The sequence below is a fragment of the Rhinolophus sinicus genome, chromosome 15 (assembly GCF_057876585.1).
Source record: "Rhinolophus sinicus isolate RSI-liver-muscle chromosome 15, RSI-T2T, whole genome shotgun sequence".
Classification (NCBI taxonomy): Eukaryota; Metazoa; Chordata; class Mammalia; order Chiroptera; family Rhinolophidae; genus Rhinolophus; species Rhinolophus sinicus.
The window spans coordinates 119,765,870-119,780,399 of NC_142515.1; the positions used below are offsets into that span (position 1 = coordinate 119,765,870).

Consider the following 14,530-nt stretch of genomic DNA (forward strand, 5'->3'; position numbering starts at 1 on the left):
TATGTGATATTTTCCTTTAATTTGAACATTTTAATTACTAACATTTAAATACGTTGCCAGAATGGAAAGATTCTCATATTTTTTTCCACATCGGGAGGCTAAATAGAATAAACTGTTAAAGAATTGAGAATTTCTTTTAATTAGGGAAGAAAGCTAGGGACAGGCGTAAACTGACAAAGAAAAACAGGCTAGAGCATCATTCTGGCTCATAATTTTCAATTAATTGATAATTTGCAAAAAACTAGTGAATTAATTATTCAAAAGACCCGTCTTTAGTAAGATAAAATATCAGTAACAAAACATTGAAGGCCTTGCCAAAACTTAAAAGACTTGCCATAGGAGGTCGGTGGGCCTTAAGTCCACACAGCGTGAATTGCCTCTATTTCTTTTTCGCCATTTTCTTGAATGGTCTCAAGATACAGTCATGTATGTAGAGCACGAGTGATTAAAGGCAAACACTGGGGATCCGACTGTGGGAAGTGCTCTAAACCTGACCTCAGAACACCTGCGTCCTTATTCTCACTTTATCTCTTCATGATCTCACTTAATGTTTTGGTTCTCTTGGGCCAATCCAGACGTCCTCACTTGTCAAATGGGAAAATTCACCTGCTGCCAACTCTATGGAATTGTTCTAAAGGAAAACAAACTACTTACGGTTTCAAGAGCATTTCCAAAGAACTGTAAGCGATAGGAACAGTAAGGGCATTGTGATAGAACGGGTGTAGACATGGGAACGCCAATGGTAAAATGCAATAGAGACCCATGTAAATGCAATGAGAAGAGTTCCTCTAGGCCAACAGTTCAGTCATGACCGCACATTCCTGGGGATCTTTTGAAATATCCCCAAACCTGCTGCCACCTCCAGGGTTTCTGCTTTAAATGTTCTGGGGCAGGGCCCAGCTAGAGATTTTTTTTCCCCAAAAAATTCTTGAGGTGATTCTAAAGAGCAATCAAGGTTAAAACCCCTGCCGGACAGTTTCTGGAACAAAATTTGCAATTTGGATAAAACGAACACGTGGAAATTTTCAGTTTGAAAAATGAAAACCCTCCTGTTACCAACAGGTCTGATGGAAGTGAAATTGAGGGAGACACAGTGTTGACAAAAAAAGGTGATCTCTAGTTAGAAATTCTGCCCTAAATACAGAAAATATCTTTCATAGTTAGAAGTTCCAAACCAAACTGAAAAGAATGTACTTATTTCACTTTTAAGATAATTTTTCACATTAATGAGCCTTAGAAACCAGGTTCACGGAATTCCAATTACCAAAAGGGCTTCGAAAGTGTGATATCATACATCATGAGAAAATATAATAACTCTCTTAAAAAGAGGGCCAAGGTAATAAAATGATCATAAACAACTTGATTCCATTATGCTACAGAACATCTAATGATTAAAAACTTCTGTCCCTCTAGCTTCACTGTGTAAATTCAGTTCACTTATATTATTGCCCTGTTGCTAATTGTATTATTTGAAAATTCAATGATATGTAAAATATAAAGGCAGCAATTTAAAACTAAATGTATATCTGCTCTAGGATGTCTCAATTGCTGCTTAATTTAAATAATTTGGGGACCCTTAGAAAGTTGCAAAGAATTAGTGTAAAAACATTTGGCACTGATTTTCCCTTGAATATAATGATGCTTAAAATAGACAAGTGCTGTAAGTTACAAAGTTTTATGTCCTGGCCTCCCATGGACTTTAAAATAAACCTTTCCAGTAAGTGGCTATGACCCTGTTAACTGAGCAGAGGATTCTTTGGACTGAACCACAGATTATCTTGCCCAGTTTTCAGCAGAAGAAACCAATGCCAGAAAACAACTAGGGGACATTCCCAAAGCCACACAGCTCATTAGTGGCAGAACTTGGACTGATCTCTTAGCTCCTAGCCCCCCTGTCTCATTCTGGAGAAGCCTGATAAATATTCTTATGTTTTAGGGTTCAAATATTGAAGTGTATTTCCGAGTCCAGCTGCATTCAAATCAGAAACGACCTTAGCTACCAGGAACCTAACCAACCAGTAGCTCAAAGAGGTTATGGTGAACTGCTACTCAAATGAAAGTTCCAAGCATCATTAAGAGGCTGATTCATAGAGAGTTTGACTCATTGCATATTTGATATCACTGATGGTCTGATAATTTTAATACTCATATAAACCAGAATGAAAGTCATTCTGTCACTGTCTACACACTTTCAGACACATTATCCTGTTGTTTCACTTCCTGCTCCTACTTGTCCTCCCAAAGGAGGCTACATGGCGCTGGCCTTTCCATAACTGTTATGACATTCAAGTTGTTAAGTTGACAGAATGGATTACCCTAGTGGGCAAAGATAGAAAGACAGTCATCTAGCATGAAACATCTCTTACAATTCTGCATCTACCTGTTACAGAATTACCAATGGCTACATGGAATATTTTATGTCTCACAAATAGCATGTGGCAAGAGAAATTAAAAACTGGAAAAAAAAGGGGACAGTGTTTTAAATGTGAGTATTTAAAGATCTCAAGTGATTATTTTTTTAAAAAAATCAAGCAAATCTTATCAGTAAGTAATGAATTTGTAAGTGCTTTGAGTCACAGATAGCTAATAAAAATGCATTGGATATAATGTGAGACTAAACGAAATGCAAGAAGGTTTATTCCAAATTTTACTTCTATCATTAAAGCTTCAAAGGTCGTCCATTCTTTTGTTGTCTAGCATGCTTCAGACAATCATTTCTATTCCTATAAAATGCCCTATTTTTAAAGATCTTCTGAGAGGGAGATCCCCCAGTCCTTTAGGCACTTATTCCAGTCCAAAGAAGTTAAAAAGGTGTTCAAAGAATAAGGGAGTTGGGATTTGGTCCCAGGTCTTCTGTTTTCAAGGACGGGTCTTTTAATCACCCCAGGGTGCAGCAGAATGAGCATCAGTCTCTTCTCAGGAGCTTAAGGGGGAGGGTGGTTGATAAAGGTCTCTTTCAGGCTCTGCCTGAGGCTGGAATCTTGACAAAGAACTGGCTAAACTAGGTTTTAATGTCGCTATTGCCTGCCTTTTTCTCCCTAACAGACTTGTGCCAGCTCTGAATAAATTCTTTTGAGTTAGGGTTTCCCTCTGATAGATATCGGGATGTGGGATGGATGCATGACAGTGGAGGATTATTAGTGATTTTATACAAACTTTGTTTATCACTCTAATTATCTTCTGGACCAATCTCTAAAGACTGGTCTCAGATCCAGGGAGAGTTGAACAGAAGAAACGTACACACATGAAATCAGCATCCAGGGTCATACGGTGTTGCCTAGTAACAGAGTTCAACCAGGAACTTGGGCTGAGTTGGAGAGCAGCAGTGTCCCAAGGACAGAATATATTCCTGCAGGCCAGAGTCCCTGGGTTCAGGTGAGCTGACAGGGACACCAGGAAAAGCAACAGCTGTCACTGGAGTACCGTAGTTCACACAGAGAGTCACTTGATGGGACCACAGAGCAAACGGAGGATGTAAGTCAGAAAAGATGGTGGTCACAGTCATGTGAAATCAGGTGAAAGAACCTGGCAACCTTCTTGGACTAATGGAAGAATCTTTTACAACTCGAATTTCCAGCTACTTTTGAACTTTGAGCCAATAATTTTTTTATTTTTTTTTATTGTCACTGGGTCAGTTTTGCTGTCCTGGTTGATGAGACCTAGGGAAATACAGCTTATATGTCTGTTTGTAAACTAAAGATAGTTCACTATAAGCAACTAACTATAATGAACTACATATTATTGACCTAGAAAATTTTGGATTCTATTATTTATCTCTTAATTATAGTATTTTCTTGTGGCAAGAATCTGATGTTAAAATAGAAAGTGAGATGATAGAAATCAACACAATAAAGCTGGATCATGCAAATCCATGAAAATCCCTTTTTAAATAATCTGGGTAAATATTTGCCTATAAGCTCCACCTTCAAGTTTAACCAGAATGTCCTTAAATAAACAGTTCTGGGACACTGCACAGTTTGCTCCTAGATACTGTTACCAAAGGATATTCTTATCATTTGCATATCAAAAGATTTTATTTTTGAATAGGAAAGCACTTCCCATCATCAGAAGAACTTGGTAGTACACGTTCAATTCAGAACTCCACTAACAAAAATTTCCTGAATGTTTTACTTCCTGAACAATGCTCATGCCTCCTTTATAGATCTTCAAACAGTATGGTGACCTCTTTTAATATATGTTATTAGTTTCCCTTTCAAATAACATTTTGAAGTTCGTTAACTTGAGAGTACAAGGGTCATTTGAATGTCACAAGGCCCTTTCCCTGTGGACCGCAAAACAGTTCATAGAGAGGAGGGGTTATGATTCGCCCGCCTCTCAAAGAGAGTCGCGCATGTGACATGGAGCAAGGGCACTGAGGTGTGGCAGTTGCCTCGCTTCTGGCTTCTGGTCTCACCTCTTGTTTCTTCCTCCGGTAAGTGACAAAAGACACATTTAAAAGTTTTGAATCTGCATGCTTCTCTCCCCAAACATCTAGAATCCAATAGATTGGAAGATTGTGAACAAGAGCCTGTATTTCTGACCACTTATGGACACATAAGGTGATATCACTGAATAATTTTAAAAAATGTATTTAAATGTTCCCCTTCCTGCTACCTCCATGATTCATTGTTTAAAGATTAAAATTTTACAAATAAAATCAAAAGTTTTGTGAGGCCTTTGTGGCCAATCTCAGAGAGCTGAACCATCTGCTCGATTCTGTAAAATTTTAGAAAAATTTAGATGACATGTTGTAAGAATGCCCTGCTGATGGAATCCATGACACAGCCTTCCATTGGCGCTCCCAACTGAACCAAATTTAGTGTGTTTTATGGCCCAGAAAATGATTCTATTCAGGGAAACTGGTTTTATAAATGCTTTAGAAACAAAAGGAACAATTCCCAACCCAAATATTGTTCACAGTGCAAATCCACTCCGTAAACCCCAGACCAGCCCATCACAGGGGACCTGCAGGATGTGCTAAAACGTTCACCCACTCACTACTCAGCTCACACGTGCTGGGTTAGCAGGCTGCTGGAAACCAGAGTCAAGGTTATGGAATGGAAACTTCTACAAAAAAGGAAGGGCACCTTGAAAGAGCATGACATCCAAAAAACTTTAGAATAAAGTCTGAAAATTAAATAGCAATATACAGCATCTGCCATTTGGTGATCTTGATTATTCATATATTCCCATTCAGAGGGTCCAGGCTTGACGCCTGTGTTTCATGCAATGTATAGAAACATATTCATTGATGAATGGAATAATTGCAAAACATAGTACTATTCACTGAGTGCTCATGACACACCTGGCATTGATCTTCATGCTTTACCTGTATTACTTTGTTCCCTCCTTACAGCAACCTTAAGAAGTAGGGGCTATTATTAACCCCATTTTACCTTTGGGAAAACCGAGGCCCCCAGAAGTTCAGTTAGGGGACATGCTCAAGGTCACACAATCATTAGAGGTAGAACTGAGTTTTGAGACTAGGCATTCTGACTCCAGAGTCTGTGGTGTTTACCACTATCCCATATGGTTCATCAGTTCATTTCACAAATGCTAGTCAGTGCCTGCCCTACCCTGTGGATCTTACAGGCTAGTGGATGGGAGAACAAATGCTAAACAAAGACATCCACCTATGGTAGTTGGTTGTAACTACAATGCAGAGAGAAATAAAGGGATAGAGCGTGAAGGAGAGAATGTTATTTTATAAAAGGTTGTCAGAGAAGGCCTCTATGAGGAGGTGAGATTTGTGTCAAGTTTTAACCAAGAGAGCAAACCCTGAGTCCAGAGGCAGAGGGAACTGCAAGAATTGATGCTTGGGGAATAAATAGAATAAATAGAAAAAAGAAGCCAGAGTCACTGGAGTGCAGTGAGCGAGCAGCAGGGAGCGGGGAGGAGATTGAGAGGTTCTGGGGCAGGTACCTGCTTATGGTATATTATAAAAATTAAATGCATCCTTTACACATGTTTTTAAAACATCATGGTTAAAGATGAGCAAACCCAGTCAATGTACATCATTCAAGATTATCACGACCGTTCAGTTAATGAGACTGAAGACTTCCCCTGTCCTAGCAAGAGAGTCACATGTGTGAATAGTAACTGATTTACTGGTTGGGTTCAAGATTTGCATCCGATATTGGATAAGTTTCACTATGGGAAATTGTTCTGGAGTGACCAACCATACCCGATCACTTAGAACGTTCCGGTTTTACTATGCTTCCCCGAAAATAAGACCTAACCGGAAAATAAGCCCTACCGTGATTTTTCAGGATGACATTCCCTGAACATAAGCCCTAATGAGTCTTTTGAAGCAAAACTTAATATAAGACCCGGTCTTATTTTAGGGGAAATAAGTAGTACAGAAGGTCTTCCATCCTGGGAACCCCATGAGTCCAGGACATACTAGGATGTCACTGTCTAACAGAGTTCTCAACATGTTTCTTAGGAAAGGGTCACCTGAGGGAGAAACAATGACATGCCCTGGTCCTGGCATTGCACCAGTTCACTCATCAGGCACTGTCATACCTTTTATTCTGTAGATAAATGATAAAGTAGAGATAAAACAGACTCTTGTGAACGTCCTTCTAAGTTTATAAAAATAATCTTAAAGCTTCCTACAGTCAATGTTTGAAATACTTAGCTTATACATGCATATTATGAGCAATGCATGTGTTTAGTCACTCCCAAAGATTCTCAGAGCATTCTAAAAAAGGAGATTGCGTTTTCCAACTGTAGTAAAACTAGAAAAGGAGAAAAATGAAGGTAAACAACTCATATTTTAACCGGCTAAAGAGAAAAATAGATGAATAACTCAATTGGTGCTACAAAGACATTTGCTCCAAAAAAAAGTATCCCTGCTATTTAAAAAAACAAATTATGAGTAGATCCAAACTTCCATAGTAAACTATTAGCATTTATTAAAAATCAACCTAAATTTGATTATTATGTAATTGGGAAGTATCCAAATAATAAACTCTAATTAGCATTAAACCTTATGATACAAATAACTTTTGACATGAAAAATGCTAAAGGTATAAGTAAAAAAGCTGGATACCAAATGTATATGCAAGATGAATTTTACTATACTAAACAACAAGGGTAAACCAACTAAAAACCCAGTGTTTTAGCCATGCTTACCTGTGTATGTAATTGTGGGAAATTTTTTCTGCTTTTGTAAATTTACACTTTTTAATGTAGTCTTCAATGTGCCCCTACTGTTTTAAAACTCTGGCAAACAAAATTAAGAAAATAATTTTAAGAAACAATTTTGTTTTTCTGCGGGGACTTCCAAAAAAAAAGAAAGAAAGAAAGAAAGAAAGAAAGAAAGAAAGCAAACTCGTTCCCAAGAAGTACAAATTATCAAATTGCAGATGAAAAATTTACTCCTGCCCCAAATGGTTAAGGTAAAAGCTCCAAATAGGGAAGTGTGAAGGAAATAGCCTAGTCTTATTTTGATGTAGAATTGGAATGGAGGATATAGAATATCACTTCATTGGAGCAAAACATAAGGAATCTGAAGAGTAAATTTAGGCATTAAAAATGATTTGATAGTAAGCTCTCAGCCACTTCTTCAGAGGGATGGTGACAGCTAGGTGAAGGAAGAGAGAACTTAGAATAGCCATCATTGCACTTAACACAGAGAAACTATGAGTTACACTGTGGCTAGTCAAAGTGGGTGGGTGTTGGATTTGCCAGAGGCCATTGTGATTCAATCTTAAATGACCCCTTTCTTTCTTTAAATTAGGGTAAGCAGGGTATGGAGTGATAAGTGGTTCTTATCCATGACATTATACCTTCTCTATGTTTTATTTTTCTATTGATAACCTTGTCTTGTACTGAGATGGAATTTTCTTGCTATACTGTGAAAATAAATACATCACTATTTTAGATTATTTCAAATTTTCATACAATTTCATGTTCATCGTCTTGTTGGATCTTCTTAGTAACTTGCAAATTAAAATGAATTGGTATTATTGAAGCTTTTTTAGAGATAATACCTGTGGCAAGGTAGGTGTCTTGCACATCTGAAATATGATGGAGAGTTGTAATTCTGAAAGGCCTTTGGCCCCTGGGATTGTTCTGTTTCTTATAAGGTAGGGCCTGCGGGGTGTGATTCCTTAAGGCTCAAGAAATAAAATACAACCAATTAGGAAGTGTTTCTATTTAAAACAGAGCAAATACCCACACATCTTATGCATGCATTGGACACTTTAAAAAAGTAGATCACACCGTTTCAATGGCCTGAAACAAATATTGTGGTCTTGTCTCCAAGTCAGATTGGAAGAAGGTGTCTACTTGAGCTGTTTGGGAGGAGTTACACGTAATTTTGGAGTTTCAGTATTATTTCAAAACTTTCAGAGCATAAATCTTTTTCTTGAACAACTCTGGATCCTTCTCTTGTTTTCATTCATTCATTAAAAAATTAAATGCCAAATATTGTACCTGAAGGCTTCAAATCAACAGTGAACGGATGCATGAAACTACATTTTCTGCCCCCTTATTTCCTCAAACAAAAGCAAACTTACAGTCTTATAAAATATTCTGCATAATTTAAGTTCTTGGTTTAATATTGTCATTTTATGCCTTGTGCTTACATCTGCATTTTAATCAATGCAAAAAATGCATTTCCTGTTGTGTCTCTGGAGATGTGTTTTTATCCTTTTGTTATTTTGCATTGATTTAAAACCTCTGGGCAGTTTGTGCTGTCATAATTTGTATCTGTAAGTGATGGCAATATTATCATGGAGAAGAATAATGTTTCCATTAATGCCTACATTGTTATTTTAAAAGATAATTATAATCATTCTTTATAACACCTTCCTGGGAAGCAAGGGAGAGGCATTTTAAGATGATTCCTTCTCAGAAACTCAGAAAAATTGAGATACTTGTAGTTTGGCGCATTCCTGTGTCCCTATGTACAGACAAAAGATGAAGGAGTGACTAACAATCCTTAACCCAGTGATGACAAGTGAAATGTCCCTGCCCAGGATGGTTTCCATGGTTTCGAGGCGTGTCCCTGAGTTAAGCTCTGTCCCTCTGCTTTGGCCTGGGCATGGCGTCTTTATTTCTGGGGGAGCCATTTTGACCCCTGCTATCTCCATTTTTTCTTCCAAAAAAGCAACTGACACACAGAACAGAGATGGCTTGCAGACTACAGTCATGAATCAGTTTCGATTTTGTCTCCCTCCATCCTTTGAAATGTGGTCTGTGAGATTAGTCTTTCCCATCACTGTATGAAACATTAGGCAGGCTCCATAACTTTTCTGGTCCCTTTTGCGCAATAAGGTTTTCTGGTAACTTCAGGTCACAGGAAATTGCCTTAGTTTAGTAATTTAACTGTCAGTTGCATGTGTTAATAGAAACTTCGATTTCGAGTAAAAGTTGTCTGTCTTCTTGTTGTCTGGCAGCTCAGTGGGAAGCCTGAAATTGAAGTAGAAGTAGGAAGGATTTATTACCTAATTTTCTACTGCTTCTCCAACTCCCCAGCAGAGGTTTCTGGCTTTTTAAGGGTTGGGAGTAAGGAGGGAGAAGAGTTAGGGAAGGCAGCAAAGATGTCACCTCCCAGCTCCTTGTGTGGTATCTAGCATCTGGGTAGGTGTTTACAGCTGACAACTGGACAGATGTTTACAGTTGACTCTTTTGTGGGGACTTTGGTGAGTTTCCTGTACCTCCTGCAGATCTCAAGCAGGGCTCAGTTTTCTCTTTGCCGTATATGACGAGTACGTGTGTTCTTCTAGTAGCCAGTGATCTCAACACTTTGCGGCACAAGCCATGAATGTTATCCAGTGCCTGATGAATGTGTTGATAATCAACTGAAGACAGACGAAGAAACACCTGAAATCAGGCTGGTTAGTCAATCTAGGGAGTTTATACTGACAGGAAGTATGGGATAGAAGAAAGAGGATACTAGCACAATGATAAAATAATATTGATATCGCAAGTAGACAGGAGCAGAAATGATGGGACTAAAGTCATCTGCAAGGGACAAGATGTGCATGTGACATCAGGCATGTCATATGACATCAGGCTTGTCATGTGATGGACATTAGGCTTGTCTGTGACTCAGAAACGGTTGAAATGTAAAAGAGGAAGTTATACAAGCACACTGGACTTGTAGTTAGGCAGAAAATAATTTCACAAAGTATGACCTAGCAGCATTAAACGACTCAGTGTCTTGGCCCAAATGCTTCTAAGGATTTAGGTAGCCAATAAAACAGGAAAGAAAAGGAGCCAATGGACATCATTATTCTTTTATAAGAGAAGCTGTTTATGTTTCTTTTAAAAGGATGAAAGTATATATAAGTTATAAACAAATTAAATGGTTGAAATAAGGCTTTAATTTAAAGGCAATCAGAACATTAACATGCTCACTAAATACCAGCTGGCTATTAGAAACCTATTTAATGAGATTTACCAACCACTGAAACCACCATGTCTATCTGTTAAGTAGCTGTTAAATATCAATAATTTTTGTTTGTTATGGAATATACAGTTAAATTATTCCAACACGGTAGGAAAGCTATAAATAATAATCATAAGTAGTATGTGTTGGGTGTTTTTTTTACAAGCCAGCCACTGTAGCATAACCTTCCTGAGCGTGATCTTGTTTAGAATGCACAAGGCTATCAGGTCAGAATATTGCGTCCTCACGCACATTTGGGGGAAGTGAGGCCTTGGAAGAGAATTCACTTGCCTGAGGTCACACAGCTGGAGTGAAGCGTGACCTCAGGCAGTCTGACTCCAGACCCATTGATCCCAAAAATGGGTTACCCAGTGGCACCTTGTCATAAAAATACCCAGGCTTCTTAGGGCAAATCTAACAATGGCAGCCTCACCAGCTAGAGGCTGGGTGATCAAAGACCTTCTGGTGGTCTTTGTCATGCTAGTGGCAGGAGTCAGATGATCTTTAGAAAGCAGCGCAAGGGAAGTCATCATCTATCACAAGCCCTTGCTAGCACTACTGCCCACAGTTTCAGCCAGATCAGCTGCTGGAGACCTGGAAGCAGGGCTCCTGACCTTTAAGTTTCAACTCCTCACTGTTTGTCTCAGCTTTCTATTCTTTCATGACCTGCAGTCTCTCAAATCTACCTTCCCTTTGCTCACCACCCAAAGCTCTCTTTCTTGCCCTCCTGTATCTTTCATTTTGCTTGCTGCCTGGAATGGAGGTGAGCAAAGATGTAAGGAAGAGCTTGTATCAAAGATTCACTGATTCCTGAGAACAGAATGTAAGGGTTTGCAGAAGTCTGAAAATGTGCTCACAGACCACTCGAAGGTTTTACATCTGTGGTATTGTATTGCAGTTTACATTTTGGAGGCAAATAGTGAATGGTGAATGCTTAAAAAAAAAACCCATTGAAAAGCAATGTTGGGCTCACATACTTGTTGCTTGCCAAAACCACGTTTAATAACTACAGCTCATAGCAGGATTTATTCTCTGCAACAGTGAATAATCAATCCTCTACATTTATTGTTGAATGCTAATGAATGCATACCAAGTCTATTACTCTCTCTAAATTCTTGCCCAACATGTCGATTTGTTTTCTTATTTATTTTGTTTATTTTTCCCTAAATTTTTTAAGTTGAAATTAATATCATTTTGTACTGTTCTGTAGTGCTTTTGGAAAACTGTTTCCCTAGAGTTTACCTACCAGGAAAGGTTTTGAATAATCAAATTGTAGCCATTTCTTTGTCTTGGCCAAGTTTTAGATTATGCCTTCAGGTTAATATTGTATCATTTGTACTTCAGTACAGTGCTACTATATTGTTACCTGTTACAACTCAACAACAACGTAGTGACAACATATACAAGAGGTTATTATCTTTCACTGAACAAATTAATCTTAACTGAATACATATTTTAGGGAAGTAATTATGCATACATACTAGATTGCAGGAGTTCAAAGTCTGGAAAAACACATAGTAAGACCACTTGTCAGAGACTCAACTAAACATATTCAGCTGAAATAAAATACACAGTTTCAGAAATAGCATATAATGGATGATACCAGTAAGTTAAATCACTTGACATGTATAACACTGTCCTGTGTTAAAGATTCCATAATCACCCTTTGCAAGCCCATTGCACTGCCTAATATCGAAGTTTGAAGGAAGCTCTTTCCATATGATCTGTATACAATTTAAGGCTGTTTCTTCTTGGACTATCTGCACCGGAGGGAAAAACAGCTGATTCTTAAAAGAACCCCTCTAAGAGACCTGAGGACTCTTATTATGTCAAGTTTATACTTCTTTCTCTAAGCTACACATCTGTTGTTCTTCACAGTTTCTGGTGGCCTTGTTTGCTATGGCTGCATGATGCAATACGGGATGAAATCTTTACACGTAGGGTGAGTGCATAAGTGGTCATGTTACCAATATTTTCTGTCACCTGAAATGTGCTTACTTAAGATTTTCTACCCTAGCCTTTCCTTTCCTAATTTTCAGAAATCCAACAGGAGGGGATGTTAGAGAACTGAAACAGGGGTGGAACAGAAACAGATGGAACTAAAACAGATCTATCAAAGAAGAATATGGTTCCTTCAGTAGAGTGGAGATTGATGCAAGTTTTTAGTAGATCCAGTTGATTACCAGTCCAAGCTTTATGCTCACCGTCTATGGCTTTCCTGTCTAACGAGGTGGCCAGTAACCACATGTGGCTAGTAAAGTTTAAATCAATTAAAATAAAATAAAAGTGTTCTTCAGTCACAGTAGCCACATTTCATGTACTCAGCAGCTCCATGTGGTTAGTGGCTGCCTTATTGGACAGTGTAGCTCTGGAACATTCCCATCACCACAGAAAGTCCTAATGGAGGTGCTCCTTAGTGTAGAGCTCCCTTATTTTCTGCCTACATGCTCATAGGGACACAGAAAGTACCTTTCAGGGTTTGTAACAGTGTTCTTAGGTTGTTGATTGCATAGTGAAAGAACCTTAAGGTCGGCAAAATAATTTCTACCCCAGGCACACATTCTTAACTGTAGGACGGGACTTACCCAACACAAGAGGAACTCAGGGAACCTCTCCCTAGCCTCAGAAAACAGTCATCTCTACCCACTTAACTGCTTATTCATATGCTATTTCTCTTCGTAGGAATTAGGCAAACCCACCAAATTTTCCACTTGTCTTGCCTTATATTCTCATCATTCAATTTTTGTAAAGTACTTGCCCCAATATTACTAAAAAACGTTCACAACTTCTGTAATAAGGTAGCTTGATGTTTATAGGTCAATGGAACCAGGTTTCAGGTTCGCAAGCTGATTTCTATGACTTTAAACCCTTTACAATTTCTTCATGACCCTTTAAATGTATCAGTCAAATCACGGTGTTTTGCAGATTCTACACTAGCATATTATTAATAGAGAATGACTTCACTGTTTTTACTCTTGCATTCCTGTATATATGTATTAATCTCAATGTTTTGTTTTTTGCAAAAGTAAGTGTTAAAACTGTTTATAGGGGCTTTTCTTCTTTCCATATTTTGGTGACATGGCCCCCACTGGTCCCATGGCAGGCTCTGTACTGATCATGAAATTAAGATGAAGATTTCATATGAATCATTGGGAAGAAAAACATAAGCAATTATTTGTCAAGTGAGTTACTTCTGAGATACCAGGCTCAAGTATTTTTCTTTCTTTTTCGATATTGGCCTCTGATAAGCTTCCCTACATTATCAGTAAATGATTCAGACCTAAATATATTGCTATTACTCAAAGAAAAGTCATGAATGACTTCATTTTGTCAGAGATAGTATAATATTTAGGGGGCAGGAACTGTAAAGGGTTAGAGATCTTTGAGTGTCTTTAAGGCTCTAGAGTTTACTGTTTAAAATGAAGATGAAAACATAACCGTGTTAACTTGGCTCTTTCTTAGCCCTGGTCTCTCTGCCTATCACTTCCAGAGATCTGTTTTTTTTCTGGGTTCCTCAGGTTGATAAACTCATTATGACATGTTAGGGGTTTATTTAAATCCCTTAAAATTTTCTCTGCAGAAATATGGTTCTCTTTCAGATCCTCAGCTACTGATTACATCTGGCCTCTGGGATCCCAGTGAGGGGAAAAGGTAAAGTGGCCAAGGGCAGTGGTTTCATGCATTACATTATCACCTGTCACTACGTCTTAAATTCTCTGTAAGAACAAGATGGTCCTCCCCACTCAGGCCAAGACCTTGATCACCAGCCAGATGCCCAGTAGCGTGTTTGATTTCATTAAAATTGAGTGACCATGTTAATCTTTGGGTCTGAGGCCAAACCTCTTAGAGCTGTTTAAAATTTCTGAGAATATTATCATAGGATTTGGTTTGTGGTCTTTTCTTAGTCTTTTCTAGCAGATTAGTTGGAATAGAAATAGACCAAGATCACATGGGAATTAGATCAGGAAATTGGGATTAAAAACAAAATATGCTACAAAAAATGCAGCCAACATATGGCTTAGTTCACTTTTTTTTTTCTCTAAAAAACAATTCATCATGTAAAAACCTAGAAAATGGAATACTTAAAAATGATAGTTCAGTAGAAACTTGTGATGGCATTTGCTGGCC

At 38.1% G+C, this 14,530-nt stretch overlaps 1 protein-coding gene across 2 annotated transcripts in view; it reads left to right on the plus strand.

Annotated features, from left to right (window-relative positions):
• SLC7A11 (solute carrier family 7 member 11) overlaps positions 1-14,530 on the plus strand; it is a 386,915-nt gene that overhangs the window by 42,454 nt on the left and 329,931 nt on the right. Inside the window, exon 2 of one of the 2 annotated variants that reach the window (XR_016019080.1) lies at positions 12,281-12,344. The exons of the other annotated variant lie outside the window; for it this stretch is intronic. The gene's annotated coding sequence lies outside the window, so the exon portion shown is untranslated. The remainder of the gene's footprint in view (positions 1-12,280; positions 12,345-14,530) is intronic. 2 annotated transcript variants of the gene reach the window in all.